This window comes from Salvelinus sp. IW2-2015, linkage group LG18 (assembly GCF_002910315.2).
Source record: "Salvelinus sp. IW2-2015 linkage group LG18, ASM291031v2, whole genome shotgun sequence".
Taxonomy (NCBI): Eukaryota; Metazoa; Chordata; class Actinopteri; order Salmoniformes; family Salmonidae; genus Salvelinus; species Salvelinus sp. IW2-2015.
Window position 1 is genome coordinate 19792090 of NC_036858.1, and position 10346 is coordinate 19802435.

Here is a 10346-nt window from a genome sequence, read left to right on the forward strand (position 1 = left end):
TTAACAGTCACACTTTTATTGGATAGATATTTAGAGTAATTATGTAGATATCGATAATGGATATGTAGATATCTCCAATCCTAAAATAAAATGGAGCATACATAAAATAAACAAGTAATTACAATTTATTTACATTGGGGATAATGTGTGTGTGACAGTGTGTGTGTGTGTGCATGTTGTGTTTAATTTTTCCTTGTCAACCACCCATCTCTGCTTTTGTCAGTCTTGATAGCCTCACCCAGAAGTGCATACACTGGGCCTGTCGGGCAGTGGTGGAGTGCATGGCAGATCTGAAAGAGAGATGCACAAAGTGACAGTAAGTAATCAGCTCAACAACATGTTTGTGTGCACATCTGTTGGTGTGAGTGAGCATATGTGTATGTAATATAATTCTGAATAACCTGTATCCATCTGCGAATCCTCAAGTTTCTCCATCCACGGCCAGTGTAGTAGGAACTGGTGCAGCCGGTAAATTAAATACCACAGGGGGTGGGGGGGTGGCAGATCTAAAAGAGAGAGGCACAATTTTCTTAACTGACAATAATCATACAACTAAATAGACTGAATGAGTGTAAGGCCTAGATTCAATCAGATCAAGTGTTACCCGGCGAAAGCCGACACCCGCATATCTGATGTTTTGGCGGTGTCTGAGGTGTAACTGTGTTGGATCTGTCAAATCGGTAAGCAGCAGCTCTTGATCATTGTCACAAAACCACACCCGTCCTAATCGTGTTACAAGTTCAAAACGAGAAAGTGTAGGTTATATAGAAATAATGACGCTCAAATTCAAAATCATTTAAACTAAATAATGAGGATTTCTATAAGGCCAAATCAAGGTGTAGATTACATCTCAAATTCCAGTGTTATAACTTTGTAACAGGGCTGCATGAGCTTTGTTAATGCGACTCCGTACAGCACGCACATAATGTGTTGTGAATGTATTGTAATGTATTTAAAGTTGTATAATTGCCTGAATTTTGCTGGACCCGAAGAAGAGTAACTGCTGTCTTGGCAGCAGCTAATGGGGATCCATAATAAATACAATACAACAAATGAATTACGTGTGTGTGTATATCTGGCAACCCACGYAGCAGACTTCATTTTCCCAACTGCTCATTGTACTTGCCCTTGCAATCTGATGTGTGTGTATGTGTGTGTTCTGACCACATCCTTGTAGTAGGACATTCAGTGATTAGTRATTTTTTCGAAAGCTATCAACAGTGTACAGTAAAAAGGATATCAAATATTCAGATCTGGACTGACAAGTAGGCTAAATCATGTGAAGTTACAAACCTCTAGGGCTTAGTCTACACAAGTTAAATAAAGGTTGCAGGACATGAGCTCTAGGACCATGCCTCAGGACTACCTGGCTTTTCCTGTCTCCAGTCCACCTGGTCGTGCTGCTGATCCAGTCTCTGCTGTTTCTGTCTGCAGCTATGGAAGCCWGACCTGSTCAAGGCKYACCGGAGGTACTACCTTGTCCCAGACCCGCTGTTTGATCCTGTCTCTTTCTACCGTACCTACTGTCTCAACCTCTAAATGCTCAGCTATGAAGAGCCAACTGGCGTTTACTCCTGAGGTGCTGAACTATTGCACCCTCTATAACCCTCTACTATTTGACACTGCTGGTCATCTATGAACATTTAAACGTCTTGAAGAATAATCTTGCCTAAATGGCTGTACTCTTTTATAATCTCCACCAGCACAGCCAGAAGAGGACTGGCCACCCCTCAGAGGCTGGTTCCTCTCTAGGTTTCTGCCTTTCTAGGGAGTTTTTCCTAGATACTGTGCTTCTATGTCTGYGTTGCTTTCTCTTTGGGGTTTTAGGCTGGGTATCTGTATAAGCTCTTTGTGACAACTGCTGATGTAAAAGGGGCTTTCTAAAATACATTTGATAGATTGCTTGTATTCATGTCTTAATATGACATAGATTCATCGTACATTTCCTCAATAGGAAGTTGTACCTTAAGCCAACACTTTCTCCTGGTCTTTCCTGCTGGGGACAGGGGGCTTCAGGTTTGGGAATGAAGGGCCTAGATAATTAGAATATTAACAATAATTAGTGTCCACATTTATGAATAAATGAAATTCAATATGGGTTAGCTGTGTATATCATCTGATTGAGAATTGCTGATGATATACTGTAACGTTATGTCTATTTTCTTTTGAAAATCTGCCACCAAACCACAATTCTATCTAGYGAGAGTGCACACAACCATTAGCTTATTTTACCCAGTCAAAAATAAMATTTTAAGGGACCCAACGAATAACAAAACAGTTGGAAGACTATTGATGCTGTATACTGTACCTGTAACGGTCGTCTGTTGAAGGTGTGGACCAAAGCGCAGCGTGGTAAGTGTTCATGCTTTTTATTGAAACTGAACACTAAGAACAAAATAATAAAGAGAATAACCGAAACAGTCCCGTCAGGTGCAAAACACTAAACAGAAAATAACTACCCACAAAAACCATGTGGGAAAGAGCTACCTAAGTATGGTTCTCAATCAGAGACAACGATAGACAGCTGCCTCTGATTGAGAACCACACCCGGCCAAATACAAAGCAATACAAAACATAGAAAATGAACATAGAATGCCCACCCAAATCACACCCTGACCAAACCAAAATAGAGACATAAAAACACGTCTACGGTTAGGGCGTGACAGTACCCTACCCCATCAACCAACTGCTAGCTGGTCACAAGGCTACGTTATCATTTAGTAATATTGTACCGTATTCTACTGCACCCCACATCAACCAACTTGCACAATACTGTAACGTTACTGTAGTCTACTGTGACATCACCATTATTATCCACCTAACGTTAGCTAGCTAGTGATAGCTTAGCTAGCTAGCTCCAAAGAAACAATCAATGAATGACGCAGGCTTTTTAACAAATATATCTAGCTTGTATGATTGCATGTAAAATAACTTTACAGATGATTACAAAGTTATATAAAACAAAGTTGGCTAAACCAGTATGGCTGCTCTCTCTCGGGAACTAAGTGAGGCATCCAGATAAGAGGTTGTTTCACTATATTGGTATCACCCCGCGGCGGAGGATACATCCGAGTTGAGGTTTACTTCCGTGTACACATGTGTCACGGCTGGGGTCCGCTCCTATATATAGACCCCATGGCCGCAAACGTTCTCTTTCATATTTCTCGGCAGACGTCCGTATGGTTTGAGGTACAAGCTTTCTGAAGATCGCTTGATAAGTGAATATCTTGCGTGGAAGTGTACTCTCTGGCTGTTTGCATCCTGAAACAGCTGGCCACATGGCCAGCCCTCTTGATTGCTCCATTGCTGTACACGGTTGATCTGTATCTTCTGCCAGTGGATTGTCGTGCTTGTGTACACTACGACTCCGGTGCATTAATATATTGGTGGCTCCTGCCGACCAACAAACTCTTAATTTACCTTACACAACTTGCCGACTGGCTTGTTCTATGTCTGTTGTGAATTGCTTAACATTGCTGCTCCCCGGCTGTAGGTTGCTGTTTCTTTCCCCCTACAGAGTGAGTGTCTGGGAAAACTACGTTGAGACATTAACTTGGGGTTCCTTAACGGGTGTTACTCCATATGGTGCTTTTTTACTGCTTGATATTAACCTGGTTGGTAATATTGCAGTTGGTGTAAACCAAAAAAACAAATCCATTACTTGGTTGCTGTTTTTTTTTGGCTGCCTGTTTTTCCCACAGGGTCTTCCCTGTGTTTGCAGAGGTACTGGTAAATTATCCCTCACCGGGTTCCTATTCCTCCAAGGGGGTCACGACATAAGCTCTTCCAGGGTGTCGGCCCTGTCTCTGTGGCATGGTTGGCTTGTTAGCTTATGGCTTCCCTTTGTGACAGGGTGTGATGGTATCATCCGTCACCGCCATAGGGACATGCCTGGGAGACCCAGGTGCTCGGGGCGCCAGAGGAGAGGCGGGCCCCGGCAGGACCCTGACACACCTCAGAGGGTGAGGGCTAGGGCCATTCCCCCCAGAAATGTCTGGAACTTGCAAGTGCCTTGGGGAAGAGTGGGGTAACATCTCACAGCAAGAACTGGCAAATCTGGTGCAGTCCATGAGGAGATGCACTGCAGTACTTAATTGCAGCTGGTGGCCACACCAGATACTGACTGTTACTTTTGATTTTGACCCCCCCACCCTTTGTTCAGGGACACATTATTCAATTTCTGTTAGTCACATGTCTGTGGAACTTTTTCAGTTTGTCTGTTGTTGAATCTTGTTATGTTCATACAAATATTTACACATGTTAAGTTTTGCTGAAAATAAATGCAGTTGATAGTGAGGATGTTTTATTTTTTTTGTTGAGTTTAGCTCACATAACCGTGGTTATGTTGAGCCATAATGACTTCGTAAGAAGTCAAATCGGACTGAAATAAATAAGACTGAACGTACGTTTCTGGGACTAACTAGCTAACCTTAGCTCAGTGACCTGTGACGCACCGATTCCTGTTTACAGAATGTGCATCCCTCCCATGTCCTGCATGGAGAAGCGCCACTGAGTTCAACGTGTGCCAGAATTTTATATTACATCCGGGTTGGTTTACAAACCCCACTTGACAATGCAGGAAACTGTTTAGGGTCGTTTAGCTAAAGACGCCCACTTCAGCTAGTTCCATTCTAAGGCGATTGTGTTTTTGTTTCAGTTTCACAACTTCCGGCAACACTAGCAAATTACATCAGAGCGGCGGCTAGCTATAATAATAAAAACATGCATCGTTAACACAAAAACAAAACACTGGCTTACGTTTGGCAACACACACATGGGATCTTCGGAGGTCGGATGGTATCACCGTATCCCATCCGTCCATTATTAATACTTACTTGACATGATAAAATGGCCTGAAGTTACGTATGGGACATTTTTTATTACTTCGTGTTCTCCTTGGGAGTGGATTGTTCCACTATATAAAAATTACAAGAGTACAGAGGCATATCAGTAGGCTGGACACAACATCTTTAACAATGCTTTTTTCTGATAACTAGTTCATTGCATCCACCCCGCCGTGGAGCCCAGTTTCATAATATTTACCATCTGTCCCAACTGCTTGCCGTAGTTTTGAAGTGAATGTGAAAAAACAGCACTTATTAGGGCATTTTTCACCCTGCCAGCTCCTGTTAGTTCTATTGAGCACCGTGGCACCAAATCGCCTTCCGAACGTTCTATTCCCAAACTATTGTTCTACGTCACAATGCCTGCCAAGCAGACACATCGATGGCCCTGAACGAACTTTATCTGACTCTTTGTAAATCTGGAAACCACACACCCTGAGGCTGCATTCATCGTAGCTGGGGATTTTAACAAGGCTAATCTAAAAACAAAACTCCCTAAATTCTATCAGCATATCGATTGTGCTAACCAGGGCTGGTAAAACCCTGGATCATTGTTATACTAACTTCCGGACGCATATAAGGCCCTCCCCCGCCCTCCTTTCGGAAAAGCTGACCACGACTCCATTTTGTTGATTCCAGCCTACAAACAGAAACTACAAACAACAACAAGCTCCCGCGCTCAGGTCTGTTCAACGCTGGTCCGACCAATCTGATTCCACGCTTCAAGACTGCTTCGATCACGCGGATTGGAATATGTTCCGCATTGCGTCCAACAACAACATTGAAGAATATGCTGATTCGGTGAGCGAGTTCATTAGGAAGTGCATTGACGATTGTCCCACAGCAACGATTAAAACATTCCCAAACCAGAAACCGTGGTTGACGGCAGCATTCGTGTGAAACTGAAAGCGCGAACCACTGCTTTTAACCAGGCAAGGTGACCGGAAACATGACCGAATACAAACAGTGTAGCTATTCTCTCCGCAAGGCTATCAAACAGGCTAAGTCCCAGTACAGAGACAAAATTAGAGTCGCAATTCAACAGCTACACAAGAGTATTGTGGCAGGGTCTACAGTCTATCACGGATTACAAAAAGAAAACCAGCCCGTCGCGGACCAGGATGTCTTGCTCCCAGACAGGCTAAAATAACTTTTTTGCCCGCTTTGAGGACAATACAGTGCCACGTGACACGGCCCGCTACCAAAACCTGCGGGCTCTCCTTCACTGCAGCCGAGGTGAGTAAAACATTTAAACGTGTTAACCCTCGCAAGGCTGCAGGCCCAGACGGCATTCCCAGCCGCGTCCTCAGAGCATGCGCAGACCAGCGGGCTGGGTGTTCACGGACATATTCATCAATCCTTATCCCAGTCTGCTGTTCCCACATGCTTCAAGAGGGCCACCATTGTTCCTGTTCCCAAGAAAGCTAAGGTAACTGAGCTAAACGACTACCGCCCCGTAGCACTCACTTCCGTCATCACGAAGTGCTTTGAGAGACTAGTCAAGGACCATATCACCTCCACCCTACCGGACACCCTAGACCCACTCCCAATTTGCTTACCGACCCAATAGGTCCACAGACGACGCAATCGCAACCACACTGCACACTGCCCTAACCCATCTGACAAGAGGAATACCTATTGAGAATGCTGTTCACGACTACAGCTCAGCATTTACACCATAGTACCTCACAACTCGTCATCAAGCTCGAGACCTGGGTCTCGACCCCGCCCTGTGCACACTGGGTCCTGGACTTCCTGACGGCCGCCCCCAGGTGGTGAGGGTAGGTAACAACATCTCCACCCGCACGTCAACACTACAGCATCTCCACACACTGTCTGACTCCTTACCTGCTCGCGTGCACCACAAGGGTGCGTCCTGAGCCCTTCGCTGTCCCGTAGCACTCGCCCTCCAACTCAATCATCAAGTTTGCGGATGACACTACAGTGGTAGGCTTGATTACCAAACAACGACGAGACGGCCTACAGGGAGAGGTGAGGGCCCTCGGAGTGTGGTGTCAGAAAATACCTCACACTCAACGTCACAAACAAAGGAGAATTTGTGGACTAACAGGAAACCAGAAGGAGAGACACCCCCTATCCACATCGACGGGTCAGTAGTGGAGAAGGTGGAAAGTTTTAAACCTCGGTGTACACATCACGGACAAACTGAATTGGTCCACCCACACAGAGCAGCGTTGTGAAGAAGGCGCAGCAGCGCCTCTTCACCTCAGGAGGCTGAAGAAATTCGGCTTGTCACCAAAAGCACTCACAAACTTCTACAGATGCACAATCGAGAGCTCCTGTCGGGCTGTATCACCGCCTGGTACGGCAACTGCTCCGCCACAACCGTAAGGCTCTCCAGGGGGTAGTGGGTCTGCACAACGTATCACCGGGGCAAACTACCTGCCCTCCAGGACACCTACACCACCCGATGTCACAGGAAGGCCATAAAGACCATCAAGGACAACAACCACCCAAGCCACTGCCTGTTCACCCCGCTATCATCCAGAAGGCGAGGTCAGTACAGGTGTATCAAAGCAGGGACCGAGAGACTGAAAAACAGCTTCTATCTCAAGGCCATCAGACTGTTAAACAGCCACCACTAACATTTAGCGGCCGCTGCCAACATACTGACTCAACTCCAGCCACTTTAAAAATGGGAATTGATGGAAATTATGTAAAAATGTACCACTAGCCACTTTAAAACAATGCCACTTAATATAATGTTACATACCCAACATTACCCATCTCATATGTTATATGTATATACTGTACTCTATATCATCTACTGCATCTTGCCATCTTATATAATACATGTACCACTAGCCACTTTAAACTATGCCACTTTAGTTTACATACCCTACAGTACTCATCTCATATGTATATTACCGTACTCTATACCATCTACTGCATCTTTGCCTATTGCCGTTCTGTACCATCCACTCATTCATATATCTTTATGTACATATCTTTATCCCTTTACACTTGCGTGTATAAGGTAGTAGTTGTGGAATTGTTAGGTTAGATTACTTGTTGTTATTTCTGCATTGTCGGAACTAGAAGCACAAGCATTTCGCTACACTCGCATTAACATTTGCTAACCATGTGTATGTGACTAATAAAATTTGATTTGATTTGATTTGCTTCGCAATTGTTGGCAATGAGACATGCCCACGTTAAACTCATACACGGAACCCAAACCGGTTGCGCGCGTGTGCCATCGTGCATAAATGTATTTTGTCCCCCCACACCAAATGCGATCACGACATGCAGGTTAAAATATCAAAACAAACTCTGAACCAATTATATTAATTTGGGGACAGGTCGAAAAGCATTAAACATTTTTTAGCTGTCTTGCACTTGCTAGCTAATTTGTCCTATTTAGCTAGCTTGCTTTTGCTAATTAATTTATCCTGGGATATAAACATTGAGTTATTTTACCTGAAATGGACAAGGTCCTCTACTCCGCCAATTAATCCACACATAAAACGGTCAACCGAATCGTTTCTAGTCATCTCTCCTCCTTACAGGCTTTTTCTTCTCTTGACTTTATATTGCAATTGGCAACTTTCATAAATTAGGTGCATTACTGCCACTGACCTCGTTCGTCTTTCAGTCACCCACATGGGTATAACCAATGAGGAGATGGCACGTGKGTACCTGCTTCTATAAACCAATGAGGAGATGGGAGAGGCAGGACTTGCAGCACGATCTGGGTCAGAAATAGAACTGACTTCTATTTTAGCCCWTGGCAACGCAGACGCTCGTTGGCGCACACGAGCAGTGTGGGTGCAATAATTGAATAACATGTATGTCTAAATTTATTTTGCAACGCTCGCGAGCGGTGTAGYCAGCCTGTTAGGCTTATCTCAAGTAATTAACTAGGTTCCAGCTATTTGGTGAGTGCACTYACTGTTCACCTGGGTACACAATTGTAATCAACAGTGTTAACGATGCCTGGCGCATAGCCGTTAAACGTTTTCTGATCATGGTTAACATGGTTATTTTCTTTCAGAAAAAGGTGTAAACCTAAACAAAACGCATGTCCCTGTCCTCTTTGTCAAGATGTGGCCGTTTTTTGTTTTTTTTAACAGCCAGAAGACATTTTTAAATGAAGAAATAACCTATTTTTTGGACGATTCGTTGTTTCTAAATGGCTGCTGGGTAATTTGATATGCGCCAATCGGTTTGTTAGTAGGCATTGGATGGAGCGAATGCTGCGCAGGTTCACAGAGTTGCAAACCAAATGGATAGGTCTAGCTCATTGATTTGTAGATCTGACGCAGTTGTTGCCTCCGATTATGAGCCTAGCAAGTGTCACGGATGGGTTATGTAGTACCCACAGAAGGCCACAGGGAGGCGCATAAGCTTTAAACCCATACTGTTTTTTGCCTTAAACCCTAACCCTAGGAATAACCTATTTTAGCCTTAACCCTAACCCTAACCCTAGGTATAACCTATTTTAGCCTTAACCCTAACCCTAGTTATAACCTATTTTAGCCTTAACCATAATTCTTGGGTAGGGTAGCCTAGAACACTTTAAACTATTTTTGTAATAATATTATGTTAGTAAATACCATTATAGTACTAAATAGCGTTTTGCTTTTTAAAAATCAAACCCTATGCAAGCATTTAGCAATTTAAAAAAGTGATTTTATAATATATATTATTGCAAGGCAGAACACTTGATAAACAAGCCACATTTTATTTTTCAAATGTGGTTTGAACTGGATGTGACCTAGTAACCTATATGTGAAAGTCCAGCAATTGGCTGGGATAGGTGGGGCAGGTTTGAGACTGATCTCAGGAATTAATAAGAAAAATACACTTTCTCAGCTGCTTCACCAATGTCTATGTGAATTAATAACTTAAATGCTAAATATTTCCAATAGATGGCAGCATAAGACCACGAAGCATCAGTTATAGGCTATAGCAGCAATATGATTGACGTAAAATAGCATGCAACCAAAGACTGTCCCATGATTTTCTAAAATGGTCACTCATTACTTTACAGGTAGCTATTTGTCTCGTATTAGGCCTGTGTTGCTTTTGGGAGAGCAAAACAATAGTTACTATAGCAGGTATTGAAACCCGGCCAAATAATCACTAGACAGGTGTGCTAAYCTCAACCCTACTAGACATACATATAATTTAAAAAACGTCCTCGAATAGAAAAGAGTGCTCCTCCGTGTGGCCGCCTCTCTGAATAYAATGTGTGACCAGAAGGAAATTGGCAGACCTGCAACCCTTGGACTGTGTGTAGGTTTTGTCATCTGGAGCTGAAAAATGGAGAGCTGGGGAGGGAGGGGCGGAAGAGTGCAGTTTAAAGGTTTATCATTAATAACTGACACAATTCTGTAATGAATACTTATTAGAATAATAATACATAAGTGACCAATAGTTACTGTATTGTTTAGTGTTTTATTTACTCAAGTAGTGCCCCATGGAGGGATCGAACCATGTCTCAAAAGCAGCAGAAAWGGTCAAATAAGGTCACCAAAA

At 43.5% G+C, this 10346-nt stretch overlaps 1 long non-coding RNA gene across 1 annotated transcript; it reads right to left on the bottom strand.

Moving 5' to 3' along the window:
- LOC111977391 (uncharacterized) lies at window positions 1-3961 on the bottom strand. The gene is made up of 5 exons (XR_002879046.3): window positions 2977-3961; window positions 2309-2385; window positions 1965-2033; window positions 402-506; window positions 1-290 (listed from the first exon to the last, which is right to left on the bottom strand). It is a non-coding gene; the product is annotated as an uncharacterized lncRNA (long non-coding RNA).
- Window positions 3962-10346: the final 6385 nt, after the last annotated feature.